Source organism: Berghia stephanieae, chromosome 2, assembly GCF_034508935.2.
Source record: "Berghia stephanieae isolate SIO BIC M18660-M18661 chromosome 2, UCSD_Bste_1.3, whole genome shotgun sequence".
NCBI lineage: Eukaryota > Metazoa > Mollusca > Gastropoda > Nudibranchia > Aeolidiidae > Berghia > Berghia stephanieae.
The window spans coordinates 72,037,445-72,050,878 of record NC_088361.1 but is presented as its reverse complement, the minus strand read 5'-3'; the positions used below and the strand labels follow the sequence as shown (position 1 = coordinate 72,050,878).

The window sequence follows — 13,434 nt, the reverse complement described above, 5'->3', positions numbered from 1 at the left end:
GGGAACAAAACAGACAATGGACGTTTCGGGTACAAACCCTTCGTCAGCACAACAATACACAAATAAACGTGGAAAACAAATAAAATATAATGAAAAATAACTTGTATCGTCTGTACTCAATGGTGGTTGCAGTATGAATGAAATGTTAGCGTGGCGTGGGTAGAGGATAGGGTGCCCCAGGGGGGTGATCTAATACTAATTGATAAGCAAAGGTCAGCGTCAGGGAACAGAACTCTCCAGACTATAATGGAAGATAAAAGACATATTGGTAGTAGTAGTAGTAGTAGTAGTAGTAGTAGTAGTAGTAGTAGTAGTAGTAGTAGTAGTAGTAGTAGTAGTAGTAGTAGTAGTAGTAGTAGTAGTAGTAGTAGTAGTAGTGGTAGAACGCTGTAGTGGAACAGTAGGGGGCGGTGGAGGGGGCGAGGTGAAAGGGTCACGGCGTAGGTGTGTGTGTGTGGGGGGGGGGGGGGGGTGTTGGATGAGCGAAGGTCGAATCTTCGCGAAGGAACGATGCGATAGTAAAGTGGAATACACCGATAAATAGATAGATGGATAGACAGATAGATAGGTAGATAGACAGAAAGAGAGAAGGGAGAGAGAGAGAGAGAGAGAGAGAGAGAGAGAGAGAGAGAGAGAGAGAAAATATTAAAGGGGGGGGGAGGGGGACAGGGAGGGGGGGGGGGTTGGTTTGAGGCGGACCTGTAGAGAGGGGGAATTAGAGAGAGAGGGGGGGGGGGAAGGGAGAAAGAGAGAGAGGGGGGGGGGAAAGAAAGAAAGAGAGAGAGAGAGAGAGAGAGAGAGAGAGAGGGAGAGAGAGAGAGAGAGAGAGAGAGAGAGAGAGAGAGAGAGAGAGAGAGAGAAAGGGGGGGGGGGGGGGGAGAGAGGGCGAGTAAACAGCCGAGTGATAGCTGGGTCTATATGTATATTAATGGATAAAAAAGTGGATGATTGGACACAATGAGAGATAGCTAGGAAGGTAGATGACTATGAATCGGTGGATAATCAGTAGATAGATAGCTAGCTAGCTAGATAGATAGATAGATAGATAGATAGATAGATAGATAGATAGATAGATAGATAGATAGATAGATAGGTAGGTAGGTAGGTAGGTAGAGTTGTAGTTTTAGTAGTATGAACAGTAGTAGTAGTAGTAGTAGTAGTAGTAGTAGTAGTAGTAGTAGTAGTAGTAGTAGTAGTAGTAGTAGTAGTAGCAGTAGTAGTAGTAGTAGTAGTAGTAGTAGTAGTAGTAGTAGTAGTAGTAGTAGTAGTAGAAGTAGTAGAAGTAGTAGTAGTAGCAGCAGCAGTAGCTGTAGTGGCAGAAGTGAGAGCAGCGTTGACATCTAGTGGTGGTCAATCCTGGTCAATCCTGGTGTTGAGTCCGCGTGGAGTCAGCGTTCCCAACAACTTGATCAGGTGAGTTTCCCTACGTCGACGGGCGGAAGTGTCCGAATGGCAAAAACTGAGCACACACACACGCACACACTGTACATCGCAGTGGTCTGGCAGATTGAAGTGTCTGGCCACTGCTGTGTCTGCACAGTTCGATATGTCACGTAAGTGCTGCACGAATCTGTCACCCAGCCTCTTTCCGGTCTCACCAACATAAGCAATCCCACACAGGGAGCACGTAATCCCATAGACTAGATTACGGTCAGTGCAAGTAAACGGCCGCCTGATGTCCCAAATCTTGTCTGGAAAGCTGACTCTGTCATACTCCCACAGGTGCCCACAAGTCTTGCATCGGGGTCGCATACACGATCTGGCTTTAGGTCCATCCCTGGGTATGGGTTCCAGGCGGCTTCTGACAAGGAGATCCCTCAGGTTACGATCCCGTCGATATGCTACCAACGGGGGTTCTGAGAAAACTCTGTGGGTGTCTTCGCCCGCCTGGAGGATCCCATAGTTCTGCAATAGGATGTTCCTCACTTGATCGGCATGGGGGTGATGCGTGAGGACTACAATGGGACGCTGTGTCTCCTGCTTCCTGGCATTGCGAGGCCTCATTGCTGCTTCTCTCGACACGAGGCTGGCTTTTCGGACAGCCTTAAGCAAAACCCTTTCGGGATATTCCCATGCCCTAAAAAAATCGAGCATGCGATCACGTTGAAGCGCAAATTCATCATCTTCCAGACAGAGTCTCCGCAGGCGGAGTATCTGACTGAATGGGATGGAGTCTTTGCACTTCACCGGATGGGATGACCGATAGAGCAGGTAGCTGTGACTGTCTGTTTCCTTGTAGTGTACAGTGGTCCGTACTCCCGTGCTGGTCAATACAGCCTTGATGTCCAAAAAGTTCACCTCAGAGGTTGAAATCTCATAAGTGTACTCTATGGACGGGTGGAAGGAGTCCATCGCTAGGATGAACCCTTTCAACTGGCTGTGGGACAATGACGTAATGCCGAAACAGTCGTCAATGTACCTTTTGAACAGCTCGGGGGCAGGTCCACTGTACTGATGGAAGAAGGTTTCCTCAAGGTAGCCCATGAAGAGGTTAGCATATGAGGGACCCATCTTGGTGCCCATCGCAACACCTGAGATCTGATGGAAAAATACATCATTGAACTTTGCTTCAGGCAGCCCTTACCGTTTTCTACTCTCGGGAGTTCGACTTAGTGTGTAGATTAAGGGGAGTATGCGATTAATCTGAGAAATTAATAATAGCATCTAAGCCCCAGCTTTGAAGTGCAATTCATGTTGGACCTTCCCTTCTAGGTTTTCTACTGGATCATAGCCTCATTAGAATGTTTGTTTCTTAATTTGTATTAATCTTTTAATTTTTGTTTGTTTGTTTGTGTGTTTGTTTTTTTTTTTGGTTATTTGTTTTTTAGGGCTTTTTCCTTTTCTTTTTCATGTTTTACCGACAAAAAAATGTGACATTATTGTTTGTAAGAACAATAATTGTGAAGCATTGATTGCTTTCTATTCTTTGCAAGCTGTATATAAACCCATGTCTCCAATCTCGCCAATGTAGATCATCTGTCAAGCGTTCTTCTTAGATTTAACGGCGTTGTTTGTCCACTATGTCAATTTTTTCAGTTTTGTTAGGGGTGGTTTGTCACATTCCGATGACTCATCCTAATCTTCATTATCTAGGCGCTGTCTTTTGTGTGACTGAACAGAGCTCAGTAACTCCTGAGATGTCAGTTCACCGCTGATGGTTATATTGTTGTCCATTGCAAAGAATTGACCGAATGCTTCAGCCGAAAAGTTGAGTGGAACGGGAACAGCATCGTTGATTTCATATGGCTGTTGGATGTCACCTCAATCAAGGTGTTATGATTAAGTGGAGATGGTGTGCGATTAAGCAGAGCGATTATATAGAAAAAAAATTCTGGTTTTCAGGAATGTGTAGCATATAAGCAGAGTGTGTGATTAAGCGGAGTGAACTGTACCTTTTCTGTTCGATCTATGTCATATGTCTTGCATTTCAGTCCCAAATCTAATCAAAAACTGACTAAAACACACTCTCTTCACACTGTTTAACATAAGTGCACATCCAATGAAGGGGATGACGTCATTTTAACACACATTTTCCAATTAAATTTAGCAACATCTGCAGAGGCGGCACCGTCTCAGGAAAGATGAGGTGTTCAAAGCTATTAGAATTTCTATTTATAAATGCATATCTGTAAATGTCAACCACCACCTTTATTCGGTGTTATATTGGATTGAAACAAGTTCCAAAATTGAATTTAAAGGAAAAACTGATGAAAGAAAAATAAAAGCTGAGCATTAAGTAATCCTTTAGAACCAACTGGCCCATGGAGCCGGAGTTTATCCCCGTTTAATGTGAAACAGATAATAGCAATGACTTGCTATCCTTTGGATAGGACGCTCCTCTATCACAAAGTACTTTTCACCAGATCTAACAGAACCAGCTACCCAATCACTGCTGGGTGGACAGGGGGATCAGAAAAAATCTCAACTGCACCCAGGATCAATCACGGTCCTTATGCGTTTAAAGCGAGTGCTCTACCAAATGAGCTATTGGGACCCCAGGCCTAATGTAGGATATAAAATAATAATGAACTACCAATTCAAATCAACTTCAAAATCAATGTTTCATGCCGACATAACACTACACTGAGATAGAGGGTCATTAATGTATCTCTTTACAATTAAATTACAAAGAATCCTGTGTAAAATCATTGAATATTGTGGCACATATATAAAATGTGTGTGTGTATGAGTGTGTGTGTGTGTGTGAGAGAGAGAGAGAGAGAGAGAGAGAGAGAGAGAGAGAGAGAGAGAGAGAGAGAGAGAGAGAGAGAGAGAGAAGAAGAAGAAGAAAAAGAAGGAGAAGATGATGATGATTTCTATAGTGCTTTAAGCAAAGGTCACAAAAGCACTTTACATAATTTGCATAAAGATTATTATACAGAGTAGCTAATATTCCTCACAACACACTCATCTGCTCCTGAAAACTCTCTTTCTCTCACACGCACATGCACACATGCATACACATACGCATAATCACAAACAGGTGCACAAATGGCAGATTAATTAGATGAACAAGAGATAATTACATAAAATGATAGTTATTCACACAAGGTATTTATCAAAAAGGAAAGTTTTGTATAATCAAAAGCTGAGCGTTCTAGACCAAATGTAGGGTGCAGTTAAATCTTGGATTTGAATGGGAACGGAATGGTCGACAACTGCTTTGTAGTACAAAACAGATATCTTATACTCAATCCTAGCCTTCATAGGCAACTAGTGCAAGCGTATATAAGCATCTCTGCGGTGCTATCAAAAGATCCTAAGATTAATCTAATGGAATTGCTCTGCACTAGTTGCAGCCCGTTTAATTGGAAGTTTGAACAAGATAAATCTAAAGATAACAAAACAGTTTTAAAAGAACTTAAAGAGAAAGAGTTTCATTTAGGCAATGCTTTAAATTCCAAATCAATAGTTCGTACCATGTAATCAATTTGTTTTCCCATTGACAGCATACAGTCCAATATATTGCCTTTGAAATTATAATGAAAACTTTTATTGTCATTATTATTGATAATGGTGAAGTTGGAAAATTCAGCGCCTGATCGCAGAATTGGTATGATTAATTTTGGGATTGAAGTTTCTTTTGTTTCCAAGCATTTTGGTGTGTGTAAAAAGACTATTCAAAGTTTTGTCCATCGTTTTAATGGCACTGGTTAAGAGTAAAAGATTAAGGGTGACAACCAAGAGAATGGACAGCCTGAATTAAATGGGAAAATAATTTCAGTGAGTGAAAATCAAGAAGGGAGGAGCACTCATTGTCAATGCTAGCAAACCAGTATAAAAAGTAAAAAGATGTGCAGTCTCTGCCATCATCTTACTTGGTTTTATCAGGAGACCACAACCAGAGGTACATTGCTGAACAGGTGAAAGTCAAAAAGTGAAACTTTTCAGCGACCTTGTGTCGGTATGTTGTTGTCCAAGTGTAATAATAATAACAATAAATTAACATATAATTAACAATACGAAAAGAGGAAAACAGGAAAAGAAATTGTAAAGGATAGCAATTGAGAGACAGACAACATTGAAGATTCGTTTTAACACAAAATAATCCAACCCCCACATATCATCACTTTCCTCGAAACAGTTCTTAAAGTGAACAAATTTTAGATGACGAATAAAGTAGGAGTGAAATTCTAATGATGGGTGGAAAATGGGCAATTTGATGATTAACGACTTTTTTTTTACCGTGATTGAAAATAATAAATAAATAAATAAAAATAAGGCAGAAATGCCAGTTTGTTGGCATTTTTGTTTAAAGAAGGCTGTCACTACCCACCGACGCATCTGGAAATAATTAAATGTTATGAACAGGCCCTTAACAGGTACATTGTGATAGAAAATGCTGAATGGTCGGCTAGCCTCCAGTAGCTGATGGGTTACGGACGCGATGTCGATGCAAAAGTAAATGCAGAGTGGACAGGGAATTCTCACGAATCATCAAGCTAGCGGTTTTTTTAGCCACATTGTTGACAAAGACAGATTTTATCAAAATGTTGAGCTATTGCGAATACTCAAAGACACGTTCACTTTTGCACTACGCCGCTGAACTATCAAAGAGAGAACAGACGCAAACCTAAATAACAAAGCCAAAGTCTCAAGACGGGAACGGAGGCTGAAACACAGGCTAGCACAAACTCAGGATAGAAGTCTAACAGAAAGTTGGCAATAAAAGATGGAGCGCCCAGGCAAAAGAAAACCCCCAAAAAAGCATACACATTTATCATTCACACACTCTCGCAAATAACCAAAAAATCTTGAAAATAGAAACTGTTCGGAGAAATAGAGATCAAATTTATTTTCCCGAGCATTCTGAGAAATAGTCATAAAATAAAACGGATTTTTTGCCATACTGCTACTACTATCACTATCACTATTTATCGGCATCGGTCATAACTCTTTTAGTTTAAACTTAAATTAGATTAGATAGAGCGATAATTTTTTCACATATATCAAGTAACGTAGTGCTTTTATGCATCTCCGTTGACGGTGTATCTTAACGTATCATTTTAATGCACCTCCGTTACGTATGCGCATTCCACCCAATTTCATCAGCAATGCTGTGTCTGTATTTGGACATGGCAAAAGTTATATTGTGACATCTGTAGGTACGTCTTTGTTAATAGATTTTAAAGAAAATAATAATAATAATAATAATAATAATAATAATAATCTAAAAAATTGAAATTTAAAACCAGAAAATAGAAGTTGCATTGTAGGTAAAATAAGGTTTTAGAAAGACATTATTAAATGTTATGAACAGTCTGGTGGCTCCATAGCGCAGTGGATAGGCTGTCAGACTCTAACCTTGAAAGTACTGGGTTCGACCCCATTGTGGACAATTTTTTTTTAAAGTTTACTTTATTGAGAAAGACATTTTTGTTGTTATAGTTACTGAACATATATTTAGCACTTTAAATTAATCTATTATTATCATTATCATTATCATCATTATTATTGACTATATTTTAATTTTTTTAAATAACATCGGTACCATTCAATGTGTGATCGTCGTGCATTTATATGTAAACGTCGATTGGTATCATTTTATAATATTTTATCATTATCATCAATTTCATCAATGTATTTGTTTACTGCATCTTTATTGGGGATTTTTGTTGTTTTTTGTTTTGTATTTTCGTTTGTTTTTTTTTTGTTGTTGTTTCTCAAACACTTTTTATCATGTTTAAAAAAACTTCAATTTTAATTTTCTAAAATCATTTATTTATTTGAGATCAGTATTTGTGGCTTGTGGGCCATGTTTCTTTTTACCTTTGATTTTTTAAATTATTGTTATTATTCTTTAATTCATTATCATTGTATAAACGTACATCAGTAATCACTAAGCATGTGCTAAACTCCAATCTAAAACTATCTAAAACTCATGGACGTATATATGGGTCTTTAACAGAAATAAGATGAAAAGCCTCTTTTATCTGTGGGTCTATTTCTATTTCTAAACATGCACGTTTACCCAACGGCGGTACATAAAAGGGGCATGTTAATTTATTTTATTAATAAATTTATTGTCATAATTTAATCCGTACTTCCTTACAAAAGGGTATTCTATTTCCTGTCCCATCATTGTTTATGTATATTATTCACTTTATCTACACCATTCACACTACACGTCTCTCAATCGTCCTTAAGTGTCTTATTCGTCGTGTTTTGTTGATAAAGGGGAAACCAGAAACGTCCACAGTATGTCTTCGCCTAGGCTGTCATTATTCCCAGACGCCTGTCTGGGGATAACAAAAATTGGTTATCCCCAGACCGTGTAGCAAGTGGGCAGAAAGATTTTATGCCAAATGCCAAACTAGGCGTGAAAAATACCAAATATTCTGGAAAAAATACTAGTGGTTGTGTCCCAAAACAGTTAATATATCAAGTGATATTTAACACAAGATGAAAGTAAATAGTGATCAAATGTCAAATCCAGCTCTTTTAAAAAAATTATTTTAAAGCAAATGGATCAATGAAATGTCTTTTGTTACTTTGATCTGAAAACGTCAAACTGGCAATTCGACTTTTTATTTTCAACCAGGAAGAAAGTTGTTAATCATCAAATCTGTTCATAGTCCACCAACCATTTAAATTTTCACTACCTACCTACCTGTTAACTTTATTGATCATCTCTTGTTTCTATTTGCTCATTCTTGCCACAATTTTGGGGATGACCGGGAATTATTTTTTATTTCGCGGACGAATTCCTAGGCCATGGTGTTGTTCGCCGCAAAGCCCAAAACCGACACCTGTTATTTTCCTGTCTTCTTCGCACAAGACAATACAATTTAGTATCACACGTCGACAAAACTAGATCCAACAACATATTTTTATTCGAATCAGAGATGAAAATAACTACCAAAACAAGGAAGCAAAAATGGTGGAAATATGTTTAGCTCATATATGAAATTAAGATATTCCGATAGCGGTATGGATAGACAGCTCAGTGGGTTAGGCCACCTTTCATTTTACTCCTTTTAGCTGCACAGATTCGAACCAGTCGCGACTTTATAGACACTATTTGAAATCGGAGTGGGGACGAATATATTTGCTAGAAACTAGAAAAAAAACAAGAGAGAGAGAGAGAGAGAGAGAGAGAGAGAGAGAGAGAGAGAGAGAGAGAGAGAGAGAGAGAGAGAGAGAGAGAGTTTAATAAAAAAAAAAGAAAGAGGTGGGGGGGAGGATGGATGGGACATTTATCTCTTTCAACGTTCTGTAAAAAGAAGACGGAATTTAAAAAAAAAAAAAAAAAGTGGCGGAACCAGGATTCGAACCCACAACGTCGATTCTGGTCAAACTTCCAGGGTAGACGACCAAACCATTCGGCCATGACACCCACTTCGAAGTCGACGCATATTGTGTATATGTTGTAACAACTTATTTTAATGTTGGTTAATTTCATGTTTTTATAGATATTTTATTAACTTTCCTTATTTCTATGTGCATCTGGAAACATTCCATATTCTGGAATGTGGATAATTGTTTTAAAGAGCGGAGTTTCAAATATGCGTCTGGGGATAATGAAAATTCGTTATCCCCAGACAGTGTCTGGGGATAATCACAGCGCTTCGCCTAATAAACTGAGACTTACAATTCAAGACTTATCTTTATTTTTTCGGCTGTCATTCATTAAAATTAATTAATAACCAGCACGGGAAACCTTCCATAAGCTACTACATCCCAAGTATTCTTGTTCTATCTAGTAGGGGGTTTGGGAGGGGGGAAACTTTTTTTTTTTTTTTTAAAGTCTCCCCCCTCCCAAACCCCCTACAATAGACTAGAACTTCTAGAAGGGGGTTTGGGAGGGGGGAGACTTTTTTAAAAAAGTTTCCCCCCCTCCCAAACCCCTTCTTCTATAACATCGGAAGAAGACTTGGGATGTAGTAGCGTATGGAAGGTCTCCCACCAGCACCGCCTACGGAGGTGCATAAAAAGTGGTGCGTTTTTGTACTTGTACACCTCCAATGGAGGTGCATAAAAACGCCACCATCAAGTAAATGTCTCATTAATTTTTCTATGCTAAATTAATATCCATATCTCTATTTTAAAATATGCTTGCATGTGCCTACACTACAGCGACAGAGTCTGTGACGGTGACTGTGACAAGAATTCAAAAGAGAGTGAGGAGAGTGAGAGTCCACTAAATCATATTCAATTCTAGTCTAGATGGTTCATATTCATATATATAGGCCTACCTGTTAAAAGCAGGGTAAATCAAAATGAAGTCAGTGTGTCTTTTTATAAAACACTACTATCAATTCATCCGTGATTGGGAAAACATTTTAGGAGCAAATAAAAAGGCATAAAATCGCGTAAAATTAAACAATGTCACCATGTTTGTTTTGATTTTCAGACTTGGGTGAACTTTTCGACGAGACATTTATTGTGCGATGCAGACTTCCTGTCACCAAACACGGGACACGGATTATATTAATTTCGTTTAAAATATATGTCAAGGCCAGAGCATAGTTGACGTGATAAAAAGTGATTATTCGACCGTACAATGCTGGACAAATCGGACCGTATCGTTACTATTTTTTTAGAAACAAAGCTTGAGAGAGTATAGGATCGGGATCACAGACTAGACCCCTCTCAATAATATGTGGTTCTATGCAGACCGGAAAACAGCCACTTTTTATTGGCTAATCGCCGCCATCGTACTAAAGATGTAAGCAGTTATCTGATGAATCGAGAATAGAGAGAGACTGACGATATACGGAGTTTCCAGAAAACTGGCAGCGTAAATTATATGAGAAAACAGTAAACATTGGCATTTCGAGGATAGAACAGACGCGTTGTTAGCAAAACATACGTAAAAATAAATAAACAAAATGCTGTTAGGGTGTGATGAAAGAGTGTGTGAACTTCATGGTCGATCAACTTGGTCATCAATCCATCCAACGATCAATCTATTATACTTCTTCTTCTTCTTCTTCTTCTTCTTCTTCTTCTTCTTCTTCTTCTTCTTCTTCTTCTTCTTCTTCTTCTTCTTCTTCTTCTTCTTCTACTACTACTACTACTACTACTACTACTACTACTACTACTACTACTACTACTACTACTACTACTTCTACTACTACTACTACTACTACTACTACTACTACTACTACTACTACTACTACTACTACTAGTTATACTGCTACTTCTACTACCACTACTATGACGACGACTACACTGATGAGAGAGAGAGAGAAGGGGGGGGGGGGGGGTATTCTTCTCATGCCCTCTCACCATACATGACATAAACATGTCCACATTGTTAGATCAAAGGGATGGATGCCGCAATTTCGCGCGTTCTTCCCATTTCACACTTCTTCAAGTACCAAGTCCGTGCCAGACATCGGTGATCACGGTACGCCATCCATCTCTCTGATCAGATAACCTCAGAAAACTAATATTACTCTTCTCTTTCTTTGTCACCCAGCTGTTCAAACTAGTCGAATATGCTTTTCTTGGTCTATCTTTACTCTTTTTACCTTCTATCTTTCCTGTAAGAGCAAGATCTTCAAAATATTTATGTCGATTTAGGTGCCCTAAAAATTGCATTTGTCTTTTTCTTATTATACGAATTAATAACCTTTTAGTTTCAGCTTGCTCTAATACTTTTTCATTAGTTTTCTTCTTTGTCCATGAGATTCTTAATACCCTTCTAAGAAACCACATTTCTGCTGCCTCCAGTTTCTGTCTAATGTCTTTTGTAATTGTCCAGCTTTCACATCCATATAATAATACTGACCATAAATAGACCTCCAAAACCCTATGTTTTGTTGTCATTGAGACATTGTGGTTTTTAAAAATTAGACTCATTTTATTATAACTATCTTTAGCTATTGCAATTTTTCGTTTTATTTCTGTGCTACATCTGCCATCTGAAGTTATTATGTATCCAAGATATTTAAATGTCTGAACTTGTTTTATAGTTTCTCCTTTGCTTACTACTAATTCTAGTTATGTGTCATAATCAGTTAGAGATACTGATCAGCAAGTTCAAAGAAGTGAGTTTCACTCTTTGTGTCTTCTCATTAATCATTAAATACTGTGGCGCAGTGTCCCTGATGATGCTATGCGTTAAATAAAATACTCACCCGTTCTAGTACTTAGTTGAATGTACAAGCCAAAAAAAATACGTGCAAATTTTAACGATTATAGGTTATAGTAGAGTGACTTCTATGAGAACTAATCACCTAAGTGGCGATACGGATACAATAACAATGAGAAAGATAGAGATGGAGAGGGCTATAGAGAGAAATAGAGAGTGTGTCCTAAATATTGAATTTTCCCTACACAAAAACATATTATATATTTTGGCACCGTGATTGGTATTTAGGTCTCTTATTTTGAGCAAAAAGTACTTTTCGATAGATTAGAGTCCTGTCCAAAGGATATTTTTGTTACCATCATTGTTTTAATTTTGTATCAAGGAGGACGTTAGTGAATATTAATCACTCAAAGTCCGGCTACAATCAATTTACATCGCTTTTTCATTTGGTCAAATTAATTCTACTCATGTCAAAAATAAGGGTAAACTTACACGTTTACGTTAAGAAATAAGATGGACTGCAATGAGAACTAACCACCGCCGAAATGATGGTCCTTAAACTGATACAATGAGAGTGTGAGTGAAAGTGAAAAAAAAAGAAGAGAGAGAGAGAGAGAGAGAGAGAGAGAGAGAGAGAGAGAGAGAGAGAGAGAGAGAGATAGAGATAGATATATAAATAGATAGATAGACAGACAGCTAGATTGATAGACAGATAGATTGATAGATGGAAAAAGATAGATAGATAGAGAAATATATAGTTAGAAAGATAGATAGATAGAAAAATAAATGAAGAGAGAGGGAGAGAGAGACAGGGAGTGAGAAAGAGAGAGTGAGAGAGATATAGAGATAGAGAAAGAGAGAGAGACTTCCCTTTTCACACGTTATATTATTTAATTGGAAAGCCGGTCTTTTTTTTTTTTTTTTTTTGCGGATTTCGGCGTGTTTTGGCAGGTTTCGTAAAAAAGTACTTGCTTTTTTTTATTACGAAACCCAGTCCCAGATTCACTCCCCAATGGTGTACACTTCCCTAAGTCCCAGGTTCACTCCCCACAGCTGCCTAATGCCCATAACTTTGTCGGGTTTCGGCAGGTTTAAAAAAAAAGAAACACCCCTAAATAATACCACGTGTATTCAGTAAAGAGATGTCAATAGTAGTCTGATATTCAGTATGTATTTAAATTATTATTATTATTATTATTATTATTATTATTATTATTATTATTATTATTATTATTATTATTATTATTATTATTGTTGTTGTTGTTGTTGTTATTATTATTATTATTATTATTATTATTATTATTATTATTATTATTATTGTTATTTTATTATTATTATTATTATTATTATTATTATTATTATTATTATTATTATTATTATTATTATTATTATTATTATTATTATTATTATCATTATTATATTATTATTATTATTATTATTATTATTATTATTATTGTCACGTAAATTTCAATATAACACGGCAATTAATTCACCGAAGTACATCGCTCAATTAAAAACGGCAGAAAGCCTGGCCACATATTTATAAGGATTCGGGTTTGCCTTAGATGACAAAACAAACAAACAAACAAACAAACAAACAAACAAACAAACAACAACAACAACAAATGAGACAGACAGAAAAAAGCAAGGTTAAAAAAAAAATAAACAATAGAATTTAGAAGAGCACATCAATGAAAAACAACAACGAGATTAAAACACATAAAAGATATTCGTAATAAATCGATAACTGATTAAATAACTTCTACTACTTGATTAAAAAATAATAATAATAATCATGATAAATGATGATGATGATGATGATGATGATGATGATGATGATGATGATGATGATGATGATGATGATAATAATAATAATAATGATAATAATAATAATA

General features: G+C 37.1%; 1 protein-coding gene across 1 annotated transcript in view; it reads right to left on the bottom strand.

Annotated features, from left to right (window-relative positions):
• Nucleotides 1-9,887, bottom strand: part of LOC144965486 (transmembrane protein 106B-like) — a 49,906-nt gene extending 40,019 nt beyond the window's left edge. The window contains exon 1 of the mRNA XM_078900870.1: nucleotides 9,696-9,887. The gene's annotated coding sequence lies outside the window, so the exon portion shown is untranslated. The remainder of the gene's footprint in view (nucleotides 1-9,695) is intronic.
• Between the last annotated feature and the right edge of the window lie 3,547 nt (nucleotides 9,888-13,434).